The sequence below is a fragment of the Oryctolagus cuniculus genome, chromosome 9, assembly GCF_051225735.1.
Source record: "Oryctolagus cuniculus isolate XC-2025 breed Fujian yellow rabbit chromosome 9, ASM5122573v1, whole genome shotgun sequence".
NCBI classification, from domain to species: domain Eukaryota; kingdom Metazoa; phylum Chordata; class Mammalia; order Lagomorpha; family Leporidae; genus Oryctolagus; species Oryctolagus cuniculus.
The window spans coordinates 113,210,974-113,237,816 of NC_142875.1; the positions used below are offsets into that span (position 1 = coordinate 113,210,974).

Here is a 26,843-nt window from a genome sequence, read left to right on the forward strand (position 1 = left end):
ATTTATGTTTAAAAATAGGTTAAAAAATGATTAGGCACATGAATGAATTCTGTTTCCTGGGTGCTTGTTTATCTCTGTGAACCCTGAATAACTTTTTACATCCAGGTTGTTGTGCTGAACTATTCTGAGAGAACCTGACTGCAGCTCAGCAGCCCACCATTCATGACTCCGTGTATGATTTGCACAGGAAAGAGAAAACACAATACGCACAATCAGCTGGATGGGAAATCAGTTTTATCAAACTGGGGCTCAGAAAGGGGCTTTTTGTATTCTTGCTTCTGTAGAACTGGTTTTATTTTTAGCAGAATTAACAATAATAATCACTGGCCATCAAAGTAAGCAATGTATTGTTTCCATAAAACATTGTTTTTACCACTTATCTTTAGCAAACTTGTATACTTGCTTATTTTCTGTTCAGATTAAAACAATCAGATACTCGAAATAATGTTTTATAAACTCTAAATATTCCAATATAAATGATGAAGGAATTGACAGCAGTTATTGCAACACATCAGGTTCCTTGTCTTATGGTAAATATAGGATGTATTTTTAAAAATTTAGTATATTGGGCCAGCGCTGCAGCTCACTAGGCTAATACTCCGCCTGCGGCGCTGGCACCCCAGGATTCTAGTCCCGGTTGGGGCGCTGGATTCTGTCCTGGTTGCTCCTCTTCCAGTCCAGCTCTCTGCTGTGGCCTGGAAAGGCAGTGGAGGATGGCCCAGGTCCTTGGACCCTGCACTCACATGGGAGACCAGGAGGAAGTCCCTGTCTTCTGGCTTCAGATCAGCGCAGCGCACCGGCCATAGCGGCCATTTGGGGAGTGAACCAACGGAAAAGGAAGACCTTTCTCTCTGTCTCTCTCTCTCACTGTCTAACTCTGCCTGTCAAAAAAATAAAAAATAAAAATTTAGTATATTGTTTTATATTACATCTACAACTTTAAGACACAAAAGATTAAAATATTTCTCATATTCAAATTACTATGTAATATATAGTCATTATATATCACATTATATTCCTAGGTTACCTGGGATACCATTATTTTATTGCTATTATTCTGGCATCATTTTGATTTATTTATTTATTTTTAAAGATTTATTTATTTATTAGAGAGGTAGATGCAGAGAGAGAGAGATATCTTCCATTTTCTAGTTCATTTCCAAGGGGCCAATCTTCTACTGTTTTCCCAGGCCATAGCAGAGAGTTGGATCAGAAGTGGAGCAGCTGGGACTCAAACCAGCACCTGTACAGGATGCCAGCACTGCAGGCATAGCACCAGCCCCAGACATCCTTTTTGATAATGACTTTTTCATTCTTAAAACTTTGAGTTTGAGGGTAGTATTTGGTATAGCAATTAAGATGCGAGTTGAGATCCCTGTATCCCATATCAAAGTGTTTGGGTTCAAGTTCTGGGTTGCTCTGAATCCAGCTTCTAGCTAATGCACACCCTGCCTGTCACAGGCAGTAGATGAGAAGTCTATTTGTCTCTGTATTGTGTGGCTTCTCAATTTATATATATATATATATATATATATATATATATATATATTATATATATTATATATACACACACACATAAACATATATACATATACATATACATACACACACATAACACAACTTTTGGTTTTGAAGGCAAATTGCATGGTCGCTCTATATGATCTTTCCATATAATATCCTTGCAATGGGAAGGCGAGTTTTTATTCCTTTTGCCCATGCTCATTGTGAGTAATTAACCTGTGCTCTCACAGCTACTTACGCTGCTTCACTAAAAGTCAAATCTGGGTCCACCCGCTTGGAAGGTTAGGCTGTTCTGTCTACTAAACCACTGTGTAAGGTGCAAGATTCCTTTTTACATTTATATTAGAACTCCTGTGTATAAAATGAAGCAGTTTCCTGTAAACACAGGGCATGGGATGCATCTAAATGAACCGCAGTCAGCTAAGGGCAGAGAGAAGGCCAGTCCCTGAATTCCTGAGCAGGCAGCTTTCTAAATCCTGTTTATCTTTAGCAATCTGGCCTTTGCATTGCATTGGCAAGCAGTACAAACAAATGCAGATTAGCTTTAAGCAAATCAACTTAGAAATATTACATTAGCAACCTCTCTCTTCAGTTTTATTTTTATTTGGGCTTTCTGCAAATAGTCTTAAAAGAAAAACTTCTATCTCCCGCAAATCTGCTTTTTCCTTGGCATGCTAAAGCTTTCAATTGTGTCCAGCTTCTAAATCAAATTTAGTGAAACCTAAAAAAAATTTTTTTAAAGGCTATATTTGTTTCATTTATGCCTGGGGTGAAAAAGGTAAAAGGTATGTGCCAGATCTCATTTTAACAAAACAAATTCACCAGCCCCTGATAAACACTGGATCAAATTTAAAATCTGCTTGATGATCAGGAAGAATCCCAGCATCTGTTCACAGAATTATATGACTTTAAACTAATATTATAAATCAAAATGATTAAAATCTGGTCTATAAAGGAATACAACTCCTATTGTAAAATTTGCTTTCTGTATAATAATTCTATAACATTCTTTCACTCAACTTTCTTTACCAGTCAAATGGGATAGGTATTTAAGGGAACAATCTTTAGATAATTCTGAAACAATGTGACCAAAATTGGAAAAACAATGGAATCATTTTGTGATTTTTATTTTGCCAATATATTTAAGAATATGTATCTAAGAACAGTGAGGGGACTGAGCATTTGGGGCAGTGGTTAAGAGTTCCAGGTTCCTGGCTTTGGCCAGACCCACCCCCAGCTGTTGTGGCCATTTGGGGAGTGAAAGACGGGTAGCAGATCTCTTTGTCTGCCTTTCAAATAAAATGAATGAATGAAAAATTTAAACTCTAGCATAAATTAGCATTCTTGTAAACAAATAAAAGAGGAAACTGAAACTTTTTAAAAATCTTTTTATTTTTTTGACAGGTAGAGTTAGACAGTGAGAGAGAGAGAGAGACAGAGCGAAAGAACCTTCTGTTGGTTCACCCCCCTAATGACCGCTATGGCTGGCATGCTGTGGCCAGCGCGCTGCACTGATCTGAAGCCAGGAGCCAGGTGCTTCCTCCTGGTCTCCCATGCGGGTATAGGGCCCAAGCACTTGGGCCATTCTCCACTGCCTTCCCGGGCCACAGCAGAGAGCTGGACTGGAATAGGAGCAACTGGGACAGAATCTGGTGCCCCAACCGGGACTAGAACCCTCGGGTGCCAGTGCCGCAGGTGGAGGATTAGCCAAGTAAGCCGCGGCGCCGGCATGAAACATTTTTTTAAATACTTGTGCTTACAGAACCTGTATCTGAAATTATGCCCACTGACCTTGAGTATGTATATGAAAATGTGATTAGCTATTTAGGAATATTCAATGCAAAACAGAATATTACCTCCGAATGACCAACTAAGAACAAGGTTTGAGTGCATTAGAAGGTAAGTTGTAGGAAGTTCATGTATGGGAGTACTTCAGAAAGTTCATGGAAAATGAAATTAAAAGATAACCATTTTGCTGCAAAAAATTAGACATTTATGCATAGTTTTTCATAATACACATTTTGTATGAACTTTTTGAAGACTGCTTGAAATGCTGAATTACAGGAGACCTGGAATAGCCAAAGCAATCCTGAGCAAAAAATAAAAAAAATAAAGCTGGAGACATTTCAATATCTTATTTCAAATCATACTACATATCTATAGTGATGAAAACAGCATGGTACTGGCATAAGAACTGATGCATAGATCAATGGAACAGAATAAAGAATCTATAAGTTAATCCACATATATATGGCCAACTGTTTTTTGACAAAGATGCCTAGAACATACACTGGAGGAAGAGTTTTTTCAATAAACGGCACTGGCAAAACTGGACATATATGCATGTAGAAGAATGAAATTAGATCCCTACCTCTCACCATATATGAAAGCCACTCAAGATAGATCAAAGACTAAATGTAAGACCTGAAGCTATGAGACTGTCAGAAGAAGAAAACTTAAGGGCAAGGCTTCAAGACATTGATTGACTTCTTGGATAAGACCCCAAAAGGCAGTCAACAAAACCAAACTGGACAAATGGGATCATATCAAACAGAGAAGCTCCTGTATAGCAAAGGAAACAATCAATAGAGCAAGGACACATTTGACAGAATAGGAGAAAATATTTGCAAGCTACTTCCAACAAAGATTGAATATGAAGAATATATCAGAATTCAAAAAGACATCAACAGCAACAAAAAAAATTCAGTTAAGGAATGGGCAAAGGACCTGAAAAGTCAATTATCAAAAGAAAAAAATACAAGTGACCAACAAATATATTTAAAATGCTCAATATCATTAAAACTCAAGGAAATGCAAATCAAAATCAAAATGTTATATCTCCTACTCTTGTCAGAATGACTACTGTCTAAAATAGAGTAACAAATGCTTGAAAATACGTAGAGAAAGGAGAACATTCATACATTGTTGGTGGAAATACAAATTAGTGCAGCCACTGTGGAAAACAGTGTAGAGATTTCTTTAAAAAGATAATTGAAAATGAATCTTGAGGAAGAATGGGATGGGAGAGGGAGTGGGAGATGGGATGGTTGCAGGTGGGAGGAAGGTTATGGGGGGAAAGCCACTATAATCCAAAAGTTCTACTTTGGAAATTTATATTTATTAAATAAAAGTTGAAAAAAAAACAGACATAAAACTGCCATTTGATTCAGCAATCCCACTATGGATATATACCCAAAAGACATAAGCTCACTGTAGCAAAGAGGTACCAGCTCAACCATATTTATAGCAGCACTGTTCACAATAGCCAAGATCAACCAAGGTGTCCATCATCAGATGAGTGGATAAAGAAAATGTGATACACACACACACATACATATACATACAGTGGAGTACTATGCAGTCATAAAAAGAATGAAATCCTGTCATTTGCAGCAAAATGGACAGAACTAGAAGACATCACATTGAATAAAATAATCCAGGCAAGAAAGGAAAAATACCCCATATCTTCCCTTATATGTGGTAGCTAAAAGAATAAAAAACAATCTGAACACAGAATGTTGATTATTAATGGGTGGGCAAATAGAAGAAGGTTGTATTTAAAAATAGGGGAAGCAAGATGTGGTTCAGTAAGAGTGACAAATATACTAATATGAGATGTTAGTAGGAGAACTAGGATGTGGGGTGGATGGAAATGCTTCGCATTAGCACTTCACAATATCCACTTTGTAAATTTAAAGCTATTCTAAAACAAAATGCTAACCAAATTGGAGCCTATTGTACCATTTCTAAAAGATCACAAAAGTAAATCTCAGGGATTGGAGAGCATAGCCATGAGATGTGATGGATAACAGTAATCTGTGCCTAAAAAATATAAAACATGCAGGTAAAGTATATCAGGTTCCTTTAGAATAATATGGAGGAGTGTCTCGACCTGGAATCTCCAGTTCCAGGTGGTTAGTTCCAGGAAAACACAGTTAAAGTTGAAAGCAGACTTATAACCCAGGTAGTGAGTGCAATACCTTCTCAGATAATGTGAACATTGAGAAAAAAGCTGAAAATTTTTTCAAAGGCAAGGTTATAGATGGATTCAAAACAAAAGTTCTAACTTTTTTTAAAATAAAAGGAAACTCAGAAGAATACAGATGGACTTTTGTGGGGATTTGGAAAATTTGTAAAGAGGCTGTTGGAAATGCTACTTGGAATGAAGCAAAAAGGGATGAATAGAGAAAGGAGAGATGAAAAATGTGGATATGACCTAAGAAACCACAATGGAGAGTGGAGAACTGGTCAGCTACAATGAATCTCCAGTTTCTGAAAGTAATGGAGCTCAACGTTGCAAGAATCCAAGACAATGGAAAGACATTTCTAGCCATATAAGCTCAAAAAACCTTGTAGGAACTAATATAAGTGTATTAATTATGAAGGAATTAGCATATGCACTATGACTTGATAAATCACATCACTGATGACAAGAACAGAGACATCAAGAGGACATGAAGGAAATTAGATAAGGCCACTTTTATTAAAACTATTCTATGGGCATTTACAAGTGTTTTAAATACATATCTGGCTCCAATATTAAGATGTCTATTCAGAGATAAAATTTTGGTCTCTAGCTGAAGATCAATTCTTTGGACAATCATCCCATTCAAATCATTAGCAACTCTTTAATTGTTAATTAATTAATAACAACTGAGAAGTATGTATTTGTTTATTCATTTTTTCTTAAGGAAGCTTTCATTAATTTGTTTTTTTTTTTTTTTTAACTACTTCATCTCAGGCTTCCCCTGTATACCCTGAATTCTGGCACTTAATTCTGAGTATTCAAATTATTACAACATACCATTATATTTAAAGTAGAAAATTTTATCTATATCTACTATGGACAATAAGCCACTGTGCAAGGCACTGTTGGGAGGGGAGGTGGATAATATGTAGAAGCACAATAGAGACTCTATCCTCAAAGGGGTGCAGTTCTGATACAGACACAGATGTTCTCTAACAATAACAGCTAATGGCAGAATATAACCCGTGTTACATATTGGAGGGGCTACTCTGTAAAGGAGGACAGAAGGTTTAATTCTAACAGAAAGACGTCTATTTCTAATAATTCATCCCAAAAGATCTAGGGGACAAAGGTGCAAAGGTGTATGTATACTAACATGATTCTGCCAGTATTTAGATTCTCTGCACTGAAAAACTAGCCATTAACTTCATTATGTCAACATGCCAATCACTCTGATACTAGATTGAGAAAATGAAATACTTTTAAAAAAATGTAAGTGACTAGCCTATAGATCTCCATTATCCCCAATTTGTGTGTGTGACAAACATTACTAATTGATCATTGCATACTTTCCATTGTGATCTTACTATGTTAGAACGCTTCCACTCTTCTTGATGTTGTTCCTGACAGTTACTACCAGTTAATTAAGGTGACACAAGAAGTGAATGTATTTTACTCTGCAGGCTACCGACAGTGTTCCTGTGATCTGTGAAACCTCTTGGAAGCTGCAGGGAGCAACAAGGGATATGCAATGCAGGTGGAAGTAGGATTTCTTTTGTTCCTGCCACAGGTATCACGTTAGAAGTGAGTTGGACACAGGCACAAGGGGACTTCTGGGGTGGGAAGCCTGGTAAAGTTGCAGTTAAAATAGCAGTAGTGTTTTCTATTTGTGAAAAATCACACAACTTTCAACATATAATCTGAGCATTTTTCTGTATGTCTCTTGCACATCATTACAAGCTATACACACAAACAAAATAATAGTTAACTCACCACATCTAAAAGAAAAGGGCAAGCTCAACTGTTATCAGACAGTTGGATCTGGGCTCATATTCAGGCTCAACAGAGTAACTCACCATGTGACTTGCACAACTGACTAATTTTCTCCTAAAAACCCTGTGGGGACAGAGCCTTTATTTTAAAGAAAGGAAGGGAAGGGAAGCACAGACCTTAAATTACTCATCAAGGACTCACAGCTATGAACTGGAAAAGCCAGAATGGAAACTCCATCAGGCTATATACTTAAGCAATGCTTTATCTTACATAATAAGGCTCTAATAAACGGTAGTTACTGCTAAGATGAGGGATGCTATCTGGGGAATTGAATGTGGGTTGAACTACTTATCTCCAGGAGACAAATGGCAACCCTAGGGTTAGGCTTTGAAATTCTGTGCTAAATAAGTGGCTGCTATTTTATTATGCAATTACTCTACCTAATTTGAGACAGAAGATGAAAGTGTTTAAATGCAACATTACCACTGCACTTTATGGACAGAAAAACAGCTGTGTAGAAGGTTAATACCATGCCCACTTGCAGTCCGTTAGAACTGGTCCCTCAGGATACCCACCGGGGAAGTCATCTACCTTGGGAGGCTATATCCAAAATCAGTTTTGGTTTTGGTATAAGTATGGGTGATTTCCCCCCTGGATTTTCAATGTTTTGAAGATTTTATTTTCAATGTATTTCACAGTGGAAGATTCACTTTAAAAATCCGATGCAATGAAAACAACTAAACTCTGTACAGCAATAAGAACCACATGTCTTTTAAATGGAAAACACGCTTATTTCTCCTTTGTTTCTTGGAAGCAGCTTGCCAGACGCACAGTCCACCTCTTTGAACCATGTACATAAACACACCCCAGCCAAGTGTTTGCACGCAACAGCTAAATTGCACACACATTGGCAATTTAAAGTCTTTGAAAGCAACAGGAAAAACTGATACTCACTTTGGTTGAATTCATCTTAGATATTTCTTACAAATCACACATCAGTGACATTTTCTGTAGATGGTAGCATTCCAAGTCACTTTGAATGGGAACTCTATTCATTCTGAGATGTGTGTGCTGGGTGGGGGTGGTTAAGCAGTAGCAAAAGGTACAAATCCCTCGGGTGAAGTGGAACATCCAGGAGGCAAGTGGTACTGGAAGATTGTCACTCTCCACTAGAGGGCACTACCAACAAGCACAAAGCTGTCTCTGGACAAGCAGAACAGTCTCCTTCCCACCCCAGCCTCCTCACCCTTCAGTTCTAAGCAGAGAAAGTGAACTTGGTTAGGTCAACACTCAGAATGCTTGCTTTTCCTGAATAATCAGGTAAGGCTTTTCCTCCTGATGAAGGGATTGATGAATTGTGTGCTACCCTTACTTTTATGTTTCTCTTAAATTGCTTTAACCACTTGGTTGTAAAAATGTTATTTTGTAATGAATGTTGAGTGTGTCCCATGTGCTAAGAATTGAGCTTGTCTCCATGGGGTAATAAATTAACTATGATCCCACCTTCTTGCCTGCAGGCTGGACATTAATAGAGGGCTCCTGAGATAATTATAATGCACATGAAGTAACTCAGAAACTATAAAATACAGAAGGTACATGCTCTTTTGTTTTGCACAGTTAAGTACTATTGCTGTTCAGTGCTGTTCAGAACATTGGCCACATTTTGAAAAGCCATAGGAAGTTTGCAAAAATGGAAAGTGCAGAAAGAAAAGCAGAAAACAGCATTAGCAAAGTCAAAGAAGTAGAAATTTCCTTGCTAAGGAAAAGTAAGGTCTTTTGTTTATACTTTCTAGCCATCCTGCACTGATTTGGATGTTGGCAGTATTCATTCCACTCTGAGGCAGGCTTTAATATCTTCTGATACTGTTATTCATAATGACGCCCCCCCCCCTTTCAAAAGCACAGGGAAAGGCCAGCACTGCGGCTCACTAAGCTAATCCTCCACCTGCGGCACTGGCGCCCTGGATTCTAGTCCCTGTTGGGGCACTGGATTCTGTCCCGGTTGCTCCTCTTCCAGTCCAGCTCACTGCTGTGGCCCGGGAAGGCAGTGGAGGATGGCCTAAGTACTTGGGCCCTGCACCACATGGGAGACCAGGAGAAGCACCTGGCTCCTGGTTTTGAATTGGCGCGGCGCGCCAGCCACAGCGTGCCAGCCATAGCGGCCATTTGAGGGGTGAACCAACGGCAAAGAAAGACCTTTCTTTCTGTCTCTCTCTCTCTCACTGTCCACTCTGCCTGTCCAAAAACAAAAAACAAAACAAAAAAAGAGAGAGAGAGAGAGAGCGCCACATGTTCAAGAACAGGTCCTTTGAAAAAAAAAAAAAAAAACAGAGCCTGAGATTCTCACCTGGTCTTGATTGATTCAGGTGAAGCACCGTAGTAAGAGAACGCATGGCACCATCCCATTTGTGCCACAGAAGACTCAAATCTTCATGTAGTAGTGCCTTAGAAATTAAGTTCAACACCAACAACTTGAACTGAGGAAACCAGTCCTCAGAAGACCTCCTTGTGGTTTTCCAAGCATTAGCAATAAAAATTTGCTATGAATAAATATATTACAAGTTAATTTTCATGTAGTATTTGAAGTCTATTAGAAGTTTTTTGATTGGAACCAAATCTAGGAACATGTTCTTAGATATTAAATCCTAATGCAGTTTGAAGGAGAAAGCATTATTTTTCTTCTTTCTTAGGATTTATTTTTTAAAAGTCAGTTACAGATAGGGAGAGAAAGAGAGAGAAATCTTCCATCTACAGGTTCACTCCCCAGATGGCAACAATGGCCAGCATTGGGCCAGGCCAAAGACAGAAGCCAGGAGCTTCATCTGGATCTCTAAAATGGGTACTGGGACATAAACACTTGGGCTATCCCCCCACTGCTTTCTCAGGCCATTAGCAGGGAGCTGGATCAGAAGTGGAGCAGCCAGGACATGAACCAGGGCCTATATAGGAGGCCAATGTAGCAGGAGGTAGATTTATCCACTATGCTGCATGCCCCAAAAGAATTCTTTTGCCAAGATAATTTTTGGTCAAAAAATAACACTGCTTTTACTTAGATTAAATTTTCTGATGTTTCCTATGCTGCTTAAAACAACAGTATTTTCTTGTTGAATTAATACGTGCAGACAAGTATTTACTGACTATGCATGAACACGACCTCCTTACAAGTCATCACTCCTAATATTTATGGTCTAAGAATGAGGTAGTTTGAGTGAGTCATATATTTACACTGAGTAGAGAGATTAAGAAAAAAAATTAACACCACAATTTCCCTTAAGTAATGGAAAAAATGTGACTTGTTACACATTTATTTTCTGGGTCAGTGTTTTTCCAGCCATTCCATAGAGGCCTCAGGTCACCCAAGACTTCTGTAGGTTTTCTTGAAGGAAAGAAATGAGGGATTTATGATGGGTGCTTAATTAATTTTAAATTTGATAGCAATTATCTGCTACTTTTAAAGAATACCACAAACCACTGTGTTGGGTTACTGGTCTGGATACTGAAAAATATAAACCAGTGGTAGAGGCTTTAAATGTTTGAAAAAATTATCTTGAATTAAATTTCCAAAATAATAGGGCTCCAGACATGCACTTTGCTTACAAAAGAGATCCTTTACCCCAATCTTAAATTTTTGCTGGAGGAATAGTTTAACAATGGGACTCAGAAAAATGCTAGTGAGGGCTATGAGGAATGAACAGAGAACCACAGTCCCTGGAAAATGCAGGACCGGTTAGTTTATAGAAAAAGAATCCTCATGGTGTATTACTTTATGTACCCTACCATATAAAGAAAGAGCTTAAATAAATAAATTCATTAAAGGCATATTATAGGGGCCAGCATTGTGGCGTAGACACCGCCTGCAGTGCCAGCATCACATATGGGCATGCTGCTCTACTTCTGATCCATCTCTCTGCTATGGCCTGGGAAAGCAGCAGAACATGGCCCAAGTCTTTGGGCCCCTGCAACCGTGTGGGAAGACCTACAGGAAGCTCCTGGATCCTGGCTTCAGATCGGTGCAGTTCCAGCTTTTGCAGCCAATCGGGGAGTGAACCAGCAGATGGAAGTCCTCTCTCTCTCTCTCTCTCTCTAACTCCGACTTTCAAATAAATACACAAATCTCTTTTTTAAAGGCATATTATAAGATTCATATAAGTTTCACTAATAGCTAAACATTATCCTCTTTGGTGATGTTTTTTAAAGACACATAGTCCTCTAAATGTGTTCTTATTTGGAAACAGGGTCTTAGCCAATCCAATTAAGGTGAGTTCATTAGGATGGGCTCTAATTGATTCTGACTGGTTCTAAGGAAAAAGGGGAGTTGAGTTTTGGACACAGAGACACATACAGAAGGAACACATAGGTAGAACACCATCTCCAAGTCAAGAGTGATGGATCATAGTCTCATTTACAGCCCTCAGAAAAAACCAACCCTGTCGACACTTTGATTTTAGATGTCAGCCTTCAGAACGAGGAGACAATAGATTTCTGTTGTATACAACACCTAGCTCATAGAACTTCAGTAAGACAACACTAGCAAGCTAATACAGAAATACTTTTTTAATAACTGTGTTTGGCTCACCAGTTAGCCACTGCATCTCCTTGGCAACCAAGGGAGAACAGAAGTTTTGTCCAGATTACCCTCAGATTCAACCACCTGGTCTGAGTCTAGATGACCTCACTCTGCCATCCACATAAGGAAATTTCCTTTTAAAGTTTCCCAGATCAAAGCACTTAGCAGGAAAAATCTGCTATAAAAACAAATGTATCACCAAGTATAAGTTCATATGAAGGGGAGCTGTGTCCCCAGCAATCATAAGGGAATCAAGCATTGATTGCATTTCATTTTCTTCAAGGAAAAGGCTGGTCAAACAGCTAAGAGACTGAGAACTTTGCAGAACAGGAAAAACACCAGAATGATATGCAGAGGCCATGACATCCACTGTTGGCCAAAGAACATGGCAAGTGTTCTACTGTTCCTATTAGGTGGCAACTGTTTGGTCCCCTGCCAAAAGGCACAATCCTGTATATTAAAACTTAACTCAGTCACACTCAGTAACCATGTTTAGAAACATGACCTTAAATACTGATATAAACAGGATTTTCAAAAATATTTTAAACTCCAGAATGGGCCTGTCATGATATTTGATGAAGGATCTTAGAGAAGCTAATTTAAATAAGATGATAGTATCATATATTTCCTTTTTAAAATGTGTTACATTCTTAGGAATTTAGACACGGACAGCATTTCTTCTTCCTCTTCTTCCTCTTCTTCCTCTTCCTCCTCTTCCTCCTCCTCCTCCTCTTCCTCCTCCTCCTCCTCTTCCTCCTCCTCCTCCTCTTCCTCCTCTTCCTCTTCCTCCTCTTCCTCTTTCTCTTCCTCCTCTTCCTCTTCCTCTTCCTCTTCTTCTTCTTCTTTTTTTTTGACAGGCAGAGTGGACAGGGAGAGAGAGAGACAGAGAGAAAGGTCTTCCTTTTGCCGTTGGTTCACCCTCCAATGGCCGCCACGGCCGACGCACTGCGCTGATCCGATGGCAGGAGCCAGGTACTTATCCTGGTCTCCCATGGAGTGCAGGGCCCAAGCACTTGGGCCATCCTCCACTGCACTCCCTGGCCACAGCAGAGAGCTGGCCTGGAAGAGGGGCAACCGGGACAGAATCCGGGGCCCCGACCGGGACTAGAACCCAATATGCCAGCACCGCTAGGTGGAGGATTAGCCTAGTAAGCCGCGGCACTGGCCAGGATTTCTTCTTGATCTTTGCTCTACCAACAGACCTAGAAAAGAAGCTACTGAGTATACAAGTATAAACTGATCAGTTGAGATGCAAAACTCAATTGAGAGATTTTACAATTAAAAAAGTAAAATAAAGGATATAAAGCAAGGATTTAAATGAAACAGAGATGAGCATTTAACCTAGAGGTTAAGATGCCTGCACTCCATATCAGAATGCCCAGGTTTGACTTCTGGCTTTGACTCACGACCAGCTTTTTGTTAAGGCAGACCCTGGGAAACATCAAATAGTATCCCTGCTACGCACATTGGGAAACCTTGAGTTTCAGGCTCCCAGCTTTTGCCTGGCTCAGATCCAGCTGTTGCAGGCATCTGGGGAGTGAATCAATAGATGGGAGCTCTCTCTGTCTCTTTCAAATAAATAAATACTATAAAAAAATTTTTAAATAAAGGAAACAAGGCAGGCATGATGTTAGAGACAAAGTAATCTAACACCTCTAAGTTTGTTCATCTTTCATTTTTTATTAAATCTCTAGGATGCATTGTAATCATCAGAAAACCTGCAGACACCTGGTGCCACCTGTCTAGGTGTGACCATAATCTGCCTGTTGAAAAATATAGGATTAAACAAATGAAATTAAAGAAAATGACACATAAAAGGATAAAGGGAGGCTCTGGCAAAGCAGATATATAACCGGGTTGATCAACCCTGCAGCACAGTCCTCCTGAGCTGTGTTTCCACAAGAAAATGAGGGTGGAGGGAATCACAAAAGTCTTGGCTCTGGGCCACCCTCGTGGCCTGCTAACACAGGCCCAACTCCCCAGAGCACTGGGGTCGCTCTGAGTCACCGCCAGAGAGCTGCTTTCATTTAAATTGAGAAAAAAGAACAGAGTTGGGGTTGGGCAGTACTTGGGATCTGGAAACCAAGGGGTAGGGTTTCCCTTTGTGATGTGAGGCGCTGTGTAGGACATGTTTTCAGTATAACAACTACCTTGCTCTGGCTTTTAGAGCCTTTTTTAATTCCTGGGGTCACTGCAGTGCCCCAGAGACCCTGAGATCAGCCAGTTGGTAGGCCAGGATGTTCCCCTCTAGCTTCATGCCAGAGAACAGGATCCTTAAACATTTTGGGGCCATGGATAGTTTTGCATAGCTTATGAACCACCTCTCATAATAATAATTAAAAACAATATTAATTTAACAATTAAAATAATATAAAATATGAGGGTACTTCAAACATTTGTGGGAAAATATGATTAAAAGAGGTTTGTTTTGATGCAAAACACTTTGAAGTCCATGCATATTTTTTTCATAATGTGCATTTCCATGAACTTTTTGAAAACTGCCTTTATAGAAATAAAAACAACTGCTGAAGTCTCACTGTTAAAATAGTTTAAAATATTGATATACTATTATAAAAATATTTTATACTTAGATTGTATAGCATTATACATTAGAAAGCATAGCGATTGTATGCTTTGAATATATATGATCTAATTTCAAGTCTATTAATTAAAAAGTTTCACATTAATGATAAATATAATTGACATTTTGAGATTTCAGCAACAAGCAAAAGGACTTACAAGTGACAAAAGTGCAGGTTTTGCTAACAACACTGTAATTTATTTCACATTTATAAGTAGCCAAATGCTACTTAAAGGTTAGCAAAAATTAAGACAAAATGTTTTCCCAAGCTCACAGACCCCCTGAGATATATTTGTGTACTCATTAACAGGTATGGTTACCTATTCTGATACAGAATGAAGTTTTTACCACAAAAACATATTAGTTTTTATGCAATTGTATAATGATAATCAACTTTTTAAAAAAGTTTGAGATAATGAGAATGCTCCCATTAGCTGGTTTACTCCCCAAATGCCCACAATAGCCAGAGGTGGACTGAGGGTAAAGCCAGGAGCCGGAAGGACAATCCAGGTATTCAATATGGATAGCAAGAACCCAATTACTTGAGTCATCATTGTTACCTCCCACAGTCTGCTTTGTTGGGAAGCTGGAGGCAGGAACCAGAGGCTGGACTTGAACAAAGTATCCCAATGTGGGACAGGGGCACTTTAACTACTAGGGTAAACACTCACTCAGATGACCAAAATTTTATAAAGTATTAATCTCTATATCTCCGATGATTAAGAGGTCACTTCATAATGTTCACACAAGTAAACATACAGCAAATACTGTTGCCCTCTATATTAAGGGATGCTTGTTAACAAAATCACTGGGTGAAGAAAACCTGTAATAGTTGTCAGCATTTCCTTCCTATACCAGGCTATGCAAAAAATTATGTAAGAGTTGAATGGTGTTTTCAATGCATTGTGGGTCCTTAGGAGAAAAAGGTAGACTTAGGTGTTCCAATGCAGTCAATGAAACAGAGTTGTTCAAACTTAGTGAGCTCCGAGGAAAGGGTTTCATTCACATCTCAATCTGATCACTTACGTTGGCAAGTCCTTGACTTCTTTAAGCCTCAGGTATCTGAGCTACAAAATTTGATAATGTCTGTCTCACGGAGATATTAAGGGCATGGAACAAGAGAATGCATAACAAAGTGCTAAAGCAGCACGTTGCATAACGAGAAAATGAGGCCAGCTACAGATCTGTTAAGAATCTTTTCATCTCTCTTCTCTTCCAACTTCTTTCCTTGGACTTGATCTAGATTTTTAACTTCAATAGATGGACTCCATTTTCCATTCTGCACCCTAAATCTCATTGGTTCCAGAAGGCAGGAGAACACAGAAGCCATTCAGATTGCACATAAGGCAGATGCTTGGAACATAACAGAATAGCTTGAAAATATTTGTAATCAGCAGATAAGAGTGTAGTTCTGGTATCAGCTTTAAAATATTTTGTAATTTTGGGAAGTATTTTACAATCCAGCCACCCCCAGCTCTCCTATGTCAAAATGTCAAGAGGGACGTGCAAGAAGCTTGAGAACCAGCAAGTAATTTTTCGTATGAATTCCCTTGGTTGACACTAACTTGAAGGATGTAATTTATGACCATTCTTGGAAAACAATCATATTCCTGTTTCATGAAAATGTATTGCTAAAAATTATCAACTATTTCCTGTGTCTAGAGTGAGAGAACTAAACTTACCAGGAGTATCCCATTTTTACTCTTTTGTGGTTCCTACCTTATACTTAAAGATGAAAAGGAAGGGAAAAAAAGAAGTAAAGAAAGAAGAGAAACAGAACTGTAATTCCAGACTGCACAAAGATAATGATGACTAGGAAATGAGAGCTTCCAATGCTTATTTCAAGAAGCTGGGCTTTTCTTTCTCATCATAATGAAATGTAAATGACTCCCTCCACTGAAAGAGGAATTTTGCTTTCATTTTTTTTTCTGTCAAGTTTGTGGACATATTTTCAAACTTACAAAAAATATATGAGATCATATCATTTATCTGGAACCACCCATTGTTTACATTTTCTTCCATTTGTTTTATTATTCACACATCTCTATTCCTCCTCTTCCTCCATCTACCCCCCTTCCCTTCTCCCTCTCTCACATATGAGTGAATGAGTTCATTTTTCTGTGTAATTTGAGAGTAAGCTGAAGGCACTTAAGCCACCTTAGCTCCAAATGCTTCAACATTTATGTTTAATTACAAAGGTATTTGCAATGTAACAACAGTATAATTATCAATACCAGAAAAAAATTTAATGTTGGTATAACAATATCTAATCTACAATCCATATTTACATTTTTAATATCACCCCAATAAGGCCTTTTATAGCTACTTTTCCCCTCCTGCCCCCCGCCGTCCAAGATCTAATCCTGGCCCAACCACTGAAGTTAGTTGTTATATCTCTTTACTGTCTTTTAAATTGGAATAGTTCCTCAGCCTTTGTTTTTGCTTTAATAATATTTCAGTTCTTTAATAATTTTGTAAAGTACAGAGGGACTAATTGAAATGCCTCTAAGTTGTCTAAAATTTCTTCATGAATAATTCAGGTTATGCATGTTGGTGGCAGAAATGTCACGGAAGTAATGTGTCCTTAGTGCATTAGTGCATCGTATCAGAAGGTACAAGTTGTTAGTTTGTTCCATCATTGGTTATGCCAACTTTATTCACTTGAATAAGGTGATATTTTTCAAGTTTCTCCATTGTGAGCTACTACTTTTCCATTTTTACTTACTGTGTAATTTTTAGGAGATGAGACTTTGTAATTATCTGATCCTCACTGAACTTTTACCCAGTAGTTTCAGAATCTCCTGAAGACTTGCTCAAATCAATGATTACCCTGTTGGTTTGTAATTGGCAGGTTTTTTTTTTTTTTTTTTTGACAGGCAGAGTTAGACAGTGAGAGAGAAAGAGAGAGAAAGGTCTTCCTTTTCCATTGGTTCACCCCCCAAATGGCCGCTATGGCCGGCGGGCTGCGGCTGGGCAGTTTCTTAACTCTATAATTTCTTCCTCATTTATTAGTTGATATTCTCCCATAAGGAAAAATTTGACATTCTTCCCATTGACTATTTATTGTTTGTGTCAACAGGGACACATTTTATTCAATGGGTTGTGATCCATTACTATCATTATTTACTTTGTCTCAGAATTGGCAGATGAAAGTACTTGCAAGCTGACTTTTGTGCTCTTTTGACAGGTCCCCATCATTTTTCAAGCACAGTCATGATAGAATTTCACTTTTTTGCATAATTTCCTGCCTTGCTAATACAAAAATTAACTTTTAGTTCTTACATAAAGATGATTCATTTTACTTTTGAAAGAAGGAGAACAGTTACTGATTTTTCTATAAACATGTTTCAAATTTGCATTTGGCTTATCAGAATTTCTTGTTATTTTTCTTCAGTTATTGATTTTAGATATTTCTTTACATTTATTGATACAATAATAAATCCTACCAAAAATGAAACAAACAGCAACAAAAATTTCTAACCCAATTTTTCTTCCTGACCATGGGAGAAAAAGTGAGAGATTTACTGGATGTTGGCCCAAGACAGTGGAGGAATATTTTGATGTCCCATAATAATTCATATAAGAAAGACAGTATTAAAGATTGCAGTACATTTTGGAAAATGGACAGGAAGAAGAGATGAACATAACAACTTGGTATCTATGACATATTTTTCTGGTATAAAATTATGAATCTGTTTCAATATGTGAATAATGGCTGGTCTTCTATAGTTAAGCAGTTCTAATTTGATCGTTTTTTAAAAAATCCTTTCATTGCCTTGAAAAAAGTGGTGTTACACTGTGTTTATTTAATCAGAGTGGTCCCTGTGAGGCAGCATAGTAACTGTCTGGCTATATATCACTGGACAGGTTGGAACGAAACTACACAGAGATTGAGCAGGTGCAAACCATATGCAGATGCCACTGAAACACGGCTTTTTACTTTTAAATTTTTTTTAGTTTAAAGTTTTAAAATTTTAACTGAGGCTGGGGGTGTGGGGCAGCAAGTTAAGAACCGCCTGCAGTGCTGGCATCCCATTTGAACACTGGTCTGAGTTCCAGTTTCTCCACTTCCAATCTAGCTCTCTGCTAATGTTCTTGTGAGGGCAGCAGATGATGGCTTAATTGTCTGGGCCCTACTGCCCACATGGGAGACCTGGATGGAGTTCAAGGCTCCTTGGCTTCCACCTGGCTCAGCTGCTGGCCATTGCAACCATCTGGGGAGTGAATCAGCACATGAAAGATCTCTCTCTCTCTCTCTCTCTCTCTACCTCTCTCTCCCTCCCTCCCTCCCTCCCTCTCCTCTCTCTGTGTAACTCTGACTTTCAAATACATAAATAAAGCTTTTTAAAAAAGTATATGTATTTATGGGGTACCACATGATGTCTCAATATGTGTACACACTGTGCAAGGTTTAAATCAGGGTAAAGTATGTATCTCCTCAAACATTTAGCATTTCTTTATGATGAAAACATTCAAAATCTTATCTTCCAGTCTTAGACAATACATATAATGTGCATCATAATTATGTATGTATAGTTACCCTAAGGTGCAATGGAACATCAGAATTTCTTTTTTTTTTTTTTTTTTTTTTTTTTTTTTTTTTTTTTTTTGACAGGCAGAGTGGACAGTGAGAGAGAGAGACAGAGAGAAAGGTCTTCCTTTGCCGTTGGTTCACCTTACTCCTATCTTGCTATAGCTTAACATCCATTAGTCAACTATTTCCTACCCCCCTCTTCTCTTTTCTCCCCAGCCTCCAGTAACCACTGTTCTACACACAACTTTTATGAGAACAACTTTGTTAGATTCCATATATGAGTGAATTCATGTGGTTCTTGTCTTTCTGAGCCCGCATTTTTGGAAATTTTTATAAGGGCTCCATTCACAAAGAAATGAAAAGGAATCCTATAGTAGGAGATAGGCTCCATTTTATCATTTCTAAAATAAGGAGGACAATCTTATGCTTATCTTTTCCATGCCCAGGGTTACTGGAGTAAATACTGTACAATAAAACACTTGGCATGTGAGAGTCATACTAATCAGATCACACTTTGACCCAACATAGTTGAAAAAATTACTTTGAGTATTGGACATTAGCAATCCATTTCCCCCATCACATGGATGGTGGCACAGTAGAGGTGGGAACTGAAGAGCTGAGCTGGAAGAAAGCACATCTTGAATGCCAACAAGCAGTGAAACCTTAAGGAACAAAAGCTCTCACACACAGATGTCACCGTATCACACAGCCGAATCTCCACATATGGAAAACCTCAGAATCAGCAAGTGTGTGTTCCTTGGAGCACAGTTTCCTCCTCTCTAAGCACTCTCTAGTCTTGTGGGCAGTAAGACTGTTACTGAAAGCCCTTGTATGCTACATAGGTTTCAATCAGGTCCGTCAGAATAAAATCAGGGGATCAAGTTTTCGAATATACCAAATGCGAGAACTTAAGTGTTTGAATTTTAACCACACAAGCTTAAAAACCAGAATCACAACCCCATTCCTCTTATCTCACTTAGAGCCGTCCACTACAGCACTGCCTCTAGGGCCAAGAGATAATCAGGTGAGCATCCCACACCCACTGGTCAAAGCACAAGGGGTAATATGGAAGGACTGTTAACCTGGGAAGAAAAATCATAAAAAAGTCTTTTATTTCTGTGCCCGCAAGGATCTCTTCTGTTCCCAAGAAAGGAAAATAAAGCATCAAGAACAAAAAAACACAACCAAATGTACTATCTGTTACAACTTTATGTTCCTGGGTGCTTAGAGGTTATCTAGTTTAACACACTTATTGTGAAAATGGTTCCCAAAGTCTGTGGTCACGGAAGGCTTCTATAGCCTTGGCAACTTATGGAAAAGGCCTTGGGTGATCACTGACATAAAAAATAAGGGTATTAATTGTTAAATGTACAACAGAAGTCACTGTGCACTTACTCCCTGTTTAGGATCTCTGTCCTTAATGAGTTGTACTATGAGAATTAACTGCAAAACTTGTTCTCAAATAGTACTTTATTTGATGTGTGTGTGGGGGGGTGCAAACTGTTGAAATCTTTACTTAGCATAGAGTTGGTCCCCTGTATATAAAGTTAAACTAAAAATGAACCATAGTGAAGAATGGGATGTGAGAGTGGATGGGAGATGGGAAGGCAGGTAGGCAGGAAAGAACCACTGTATTCTTAAAGCTGTACCTATGAAAAATACATCATTAAATAAAAGCTTAAAAAAAAAAAGAACGAACGAAAATGGTGCCAGAAAGACAACCCTTGCCTATCAACACACAGCTAATCAATGCCACAGTAAAGAACAGAACATAGACCTCCTTACAATATGAACCAGACCTTGGAATGCTCTAACATTTATATTGTGAGAAGCTCAAATTCTTTTCATTAGCCATAGCTCTATGGGGAGCTACTCATGTTAAGCTTAGATTTTCGCTGTGAATTTTTGACAAACTTTGCTGAAGCTGTATGAATATTGTTGGCTGTTGAGCCCCCAGGTGGGTTAATGAGGATCCCTTTCTACCTTTTGCTGAAATGTAACAAAATGCAGGGAGAGATCATGAGCACTGTGCTGAGAGCCAACAATGCCACAAGCACTACACAAAATCCCAGCTGATATTACCCCTGCCGGCTGGCCTGACTTTCAAAAAAAGAGAAAAAGGATTAACATACTAGGAAAAGTGCATGACTCAGGCAACAGGGAAGAAGCATGGGTGACAATTAAAATGCAAAATTTCATTTGTGACATGACATGGACAGTATTTCAAGTGATGCCTCTGTTAATTTTTACATGAATATAGGGGTTTGAGAAGAAAAGGACAAAGATCCCCAACAGCTAAGTTTCAACATGAATGTAAAGAATTGTTTTGAAGCATTTCTAATAGAGGATAAGACTTTAATGTGGGGTACAGGAAAACAAGTAACTTAATAGATTTCTCTGCTGCAATTCCAGATCTGCTGGGAGTCGGGGGAGTGCACCATCAGGTCTAGCCAGGAAACCAGAAACCACTCCAGGTCTTTTAAACAGAAGCATTTAATAGATAGAAATTATTGCTCAATATGCTGGAAGACCTGAGAAGTCAGTTAGGGGATGGGAACTCAATAGCAGAGAGCTATACCCACAACCAGACCTCAGGAGTCAACATGAGGAAGTGAAGACCAGAGTGGAGCATCTGGAACTTTCCAGAAGAACCTGGCGTCAGTGGAGACTGCCCAGTTGGACAGGGGATCCCTGAGGGAGGAGCTCTTTTGATGCACTTAAAAGTCCCGAGGAAATGTAGCCCCTGCAAGAGATAGCACAGGAAGCACAGAAAGAGAAATCAGAGAGATACTGGGGTTTCCTTCCTTGTCCTTCCTTCTGCCACCGCCTCACATCAACCAAACACATGAGAAACACATGCTGGTCTCCCTAGGAATCACAGTTCCATCTGAACCCAAGCAAAGCAGATTAAAAGCGGGAATGAATCAGAACTTACTCAGACTGTTAAATGGCAGATGGCACAGTTTATGAAGTCTGACTCAAGCAGACCCCTGGGTCTCTGAGCCAATCCTGACTGGAGCAAGGCTTCATTACCCCCTTGAGGCCTGGGTTTGCCTACCCTCTTCTCAACTGCTTCTCCAATAAATGCCAAACTCAGTGTCTATTAAGCAAACTCCAATGATTCCCTAAACAACGGAAGTGTTTGGGCCATCCATAAATTTACTCCAGCTCACATAGGAGAGTCTCTGGGCCCAGTTTATTTTTCTGAGACCTTGACAACCTCTCTAGCTCATTGGTTCCTACTTCCAAGGGAAACAAGCAAGTCCTGAACCCTCAACATGGGGTTACAATATTGGTCCAAATCAAATTGATTGCCAGGTGTCACAATGCAGCCACCTACTAGATACCCTGTTTTCTCCTGGGTTCAGCATCCCTACTCACCAGATTAGGCCTCCTTGAGAAAGGCAAGAGCAAGATTCCCCTAGGATTACTATGCATTGAACTGCAGACTCTCCGTGCTGGGGGCCCATAGAGCCCCTGTTTAATTCTCTAGTCTTGGGTCATGCCTGATCTACTCAATTTCCTTCTGTATTTTTCCCATGGGAATTTGCCACCCATGTGAAGTGTTAATTAGAACAAAATAGTCAAAGGCTTATGAGAATAAACTAGACATTCAACTGCATTGCCTCTGGACCCTAGAGAGAATCCAGAAGGATGTTATTGAAGTTTTCCAGGGGGAGTGCTCTCTTCACTAAGCTGGAGTGCCACTCTCACAATTTAATGTAAGAGCAAAGTGTAAATAATCCTCTGGGCACTGAACACTATGACTCGCTCTTTGAGGCTTCAAACTCCTAACGATTCTGAGCCAAATGAAGAGAAGGAACAAACTGTACCAAATCCAAATGGATGCTGAGGGCACACTCAGATTCCAGGTCGTTCACTTCTCTCCCTGGCACTTTCATGCCGAAGGTTAGGGAGGGACTCCTGCTGAGGCCTGGCTGCATTAGTCATAGCAGGGTGGCCACCACCCTGCAGATTACAGACTTCTGTCTCTGCATGTAGACTGCCACAGCACACTTCAGGGTGCTAGATTGGAACCCCATACACCAGCCACTTCTTCAAGCCAACAATCTTTTAACTTCTGCCAAAGCATTTTTTTTTTACTAACATAAAGTTGCTCAGGCTCCAAAAATAACATCTGTTGCTTAGAGTAACATTTTCAAACAACATAATAAACTGTACTTCCAGAAAATATACACTCTGTACTTCCCTAAGGGAACTGGCAGAATGGATGATGTGAGATCCTGGCCTCACTTGTTTCATGATCTGCCTAGCCTTGGGCAAATTATTCAGTTGATATGGGTAGTGGTGAGAGTTAGCATGTACATTTTACCTTCATTTGCAGCGAGCAATGACTGAAGTAGCTTTAAATAACAGCCCTGCCCAAGGTGCCTGGCAGGCTTTTACTAGCAGAACATATTTTTAAATTAGGGTCATGGTTCCCTGGAGTAAGTACCAAAGAGACCGAAAGAAGTTAAAACATAATAACAGGCACACATCAATTACAGCACTGTTTTAGACTTCCTGAGAATCAAGTTCACCTAACCCCTTGACTCTAGCCTCCCAGGATTCCTCTGCACCTTGCTAGTCTTTATCCTCTCCATCTCTCCCTGCCAACATTTTAGAGATGGAAGACAGATAAAGCACGGAGGTGTCTGATCCTAGTCTACTCCATGACCATAATGAGCTGCCCGGATCATCTTCTGAAGGCAGGTTATTCATTACAGGGGGCAGTAAGAGGATAACAGGTGGACTGCAATCGTCACTACTGCAGAAAATTCAGAACAATGGTTCTGAACACACAACATGAAGAAGCTCAAAGCTCCACAAGAACCCAGCATTTCATTGAGAAGGAATTCCAAGGTATTTCTTACAGTTGTCAACCTCTCAAACGCATGACATGACCCTTCTGTGTGCCTGGGTGAGGATGTGTGGTGCAAGCAGTGAAACAGAGGGGTTGCCAAGAATAGAAAAGCCAGGAGTTGCAGATCACAGTTTTAGAAAGTTCTGAGAGCCTGAAAGACATTGAAAATGAATATCTACTGTCACAGGCTTATAACGAGAATTTTAAAAAAATTAAACATCATATTTATACCCAGTTTAATCTAATTCCTGGATCCAATGAAGGTGTAATGTAAAGGGAACAGAGATGTGAATTTCATTCCCAATTGTTCAATTTAGCTTTGGGCCTCTAGAACTTCTTTTCTCATCATGATCATGATCATGATGTAAACCACCTTTCTTTATACATGTTATTTGAAAATGACACAAATTAACATATAGGAAGTGACTTTAGGAAAGATACAATGCTTTGAGAGTATTAATTTGATTATTATTGTTATGATTCAGAATGTTGTAATCAACCATTATACTGCCTGCCAAAAGTCTGGATTAGATGAACCCTGCTGACCCCAAGATTCTATTATGCTATGTGTTCAGGCTCTCTTTCTACATCTCAGGTCAAAAGAGCAACAAAACTACTACATCTCATAAGTAAAGCAAATCTTATTAGGGAGACAATGCCTAAAGAAGCCTTGGTGCAGAGGAAAGATCTTACCAAGTGTACGGCATAAGTAAAGATTACTGAGGGTTTCTCTGACTTGGCTTTCCCTACTTGGGTCTACCAACTGGAGGCCTGAGCAAACCAGAAATTCCCAGGGACTGGACACAGCTCAGATTGAGTGTGACTCTTGGCTTGGTTGTCCTGAAGAGCCCAACTTCTAGCCCGGCTTGGCCACTTTGTTCTGTAGTGAAATCAGAGAGCATTTAAGCATTTGAATTGGAAACATTGCACTCTGAAGTCAACATCTGCCTCTTCTGAACAAAGGTTATCAAGAATCAGCATTGTGAGAATCACCTGTGGGACTTCAAACCCCTAGAGTGCTGGACCTCCACACCCAGAATTTCTGATTCAGTGGGGCCTGAGAACTCACACATCTTACACGATATTGATGCTCCTGGGGAACCACATGTTGAGAACCACTGGTCTGCAGGAGCCACCATATATTCTGATATCAAAAATGACCCTTTTGATGTGCTGCAGAAACAAGCAGTTTGGTGAGTTGGTTTTGATGGAAGCTGAAGTTAAAGGTGTTTAGAAAATGGTAGTAGATCATGAGTGTTAACTTTGAAAATAGAATCTACTTATATAAACCACATCTACATAAAACATTGTTTTTTTTTGTGTAGATGTCTCTTATTAACATTTTTATAAAGTCACAATGATAATGTTTTTGCTTTATTTGTTTTTCTTGATCTTTTCTTTTTGGCTAGTAAAAGTGAATGAAGTTTTTTAAAAAAAATTAAAAGTTTTATTTATTTGAGAGACAGAAAGAGAAAGCCCAAACAGACAAGAGAGAGTGCTTTCATCCACTGATTGACTTCCCTAACGCTTGTAATAGCCAAGGCTGGGTCTGCTGGAAGCTGGGAGCTGAGTCTACATCTCTAATGTGGGTGGCAGGAATCCAACTACCTGAGTTGTTACTGTTGCCTCTCACGGTGTGCATGAGCAGGGAGCTGGAGTCAAGAGCCAGCAATTGAACCCAGATATTCTTACATGGTATGTAAGTGCTTTATCTGTTGACTTAACTGCTAGACCAAAGGCATATACCCTGTGAATAAAGTTTTAATTGGTCCTTTGCTGAAATCAAGGCAAAAGGCTTTCGATTGGTGACACAGACTTACAAATTGCTCTTTGAAAGTTGAATAATAATTGAAAATTATGCTTCCAAGACCAGATAAGGCCAATTTTACAACTCAGTTTTTCCTTTATTAAACCTGCAAGTCTGGCTTATCATTGCTTCCTCATCTCATTAACCAATTGAGTTCTTCACCTTTTAGTTTGTACCATCAGCATTCCAAGACCCCATCATAACAGAAATGTGTACAATTTCCAATTGTCTTCAAAAGATTACATTTCCCAAGAGTGATGTGTTGTTTTTCTTTTCTTTTTATTATAAGATGCATTTATTTATTTGAATGTCAGAATTACACAGAGAGAGGAAGAGACAGAGACAGCCAAATGGCTGCAACGGCCAGGAGCCAGGAGCCAGGAGCTCCTTCAGGTCTCCCACATGGGTTCAGGAGTACAAGCACTTGAGCCATCCTCTGGTGCTTTCCCAGGCACATTAGCAGGGACCTGGATCAGAAGCAGAGCAGTTGGGTCTTGAACTGGTGTCCATATGGTATGCTGTTGTGGCAGTTGGCAGTTTTACCTACTACACCACAGTGCCATCCCCTGTTGTTCTTCCAGGGCCTCTTGGCTTCAATCACACACAACAAAGAAAAAGTGACATTTAGCACTAGTTAGGAGCAGGCATTGTAGCATAGCTGATTAAGGTGTTATTTGGGAAGCCTGTATCCCATATTACTGTGCTGGTTCAAGTCCTGGCTACTCTCCTTCTGGTCCAGCTCACTGCTACTGCACCTCAGAAGGAATGGATGATGGCTTAAGTACTTGAGTCCCTACTACCCATGTGGGAGACCTACATGGAGTTGTTGGCTTTGGCTTCGTTCATTCCCAGATGTTACAATTTGGCAAGTGAACCAACATCAACAAATGGAAAATCTCTCTCTCCCTCTCTCCCTCTCCCTCCCTTTTTCCCCTAACCCCCAACCCCAAGCCCTGTCCACTCTGCCCTTCAAATAAATAAATCTCTAAGAATAATAGAAAAACCCTATAAGATCGAAGAAGTGAGGTTTAAATAGTTTCACCTTATGACAGGTTCTGTAAGAAGCAATTTATAAAGATAGATCTGTGGAGGATTCCAAGATGGTGGAATGTGGAGGGAGCTTTGTGCTCTAGCCTAGGGAAAGATAGTTTTAAAAAAAATGTAGAGAGAGTATAGCCTCAAGGAAGTCAGGGAAAAAACTGCTGAGGAAACTCCATGCAAATTAGAGG

The 26,843-nt window shown here is 39.4% G+C and overlaps 1 protein-coding gene across 7 annotated transcripts in view; it reads right to left on the minus strand.

The window, feature by feature from the left end:
* The window catches only part of RERG (RAS like estrogen regulated growth inhibitor), a 138,835-nt gene that overhangs the window by 33,683 nt on the left and 78,309 nt on the right, over positions 1 to 26,843 (minus strand). The window contains exon 3 of one of the 7 annotated variants that reach the window (XM_089304635.1): positions 21,534 to 21,686. The exons of the other annotated variants lie outside the window; for them this stretch is intronic. The gene's annotated coding sequence lies outside the window, so the exon portion shown is untranslated. The remainder of the gene's footprint in view (positions 1 to 21,533; positions 21,687 to 26,843) is intronic. 7 annotated transcript variants of the gene reach the window in all.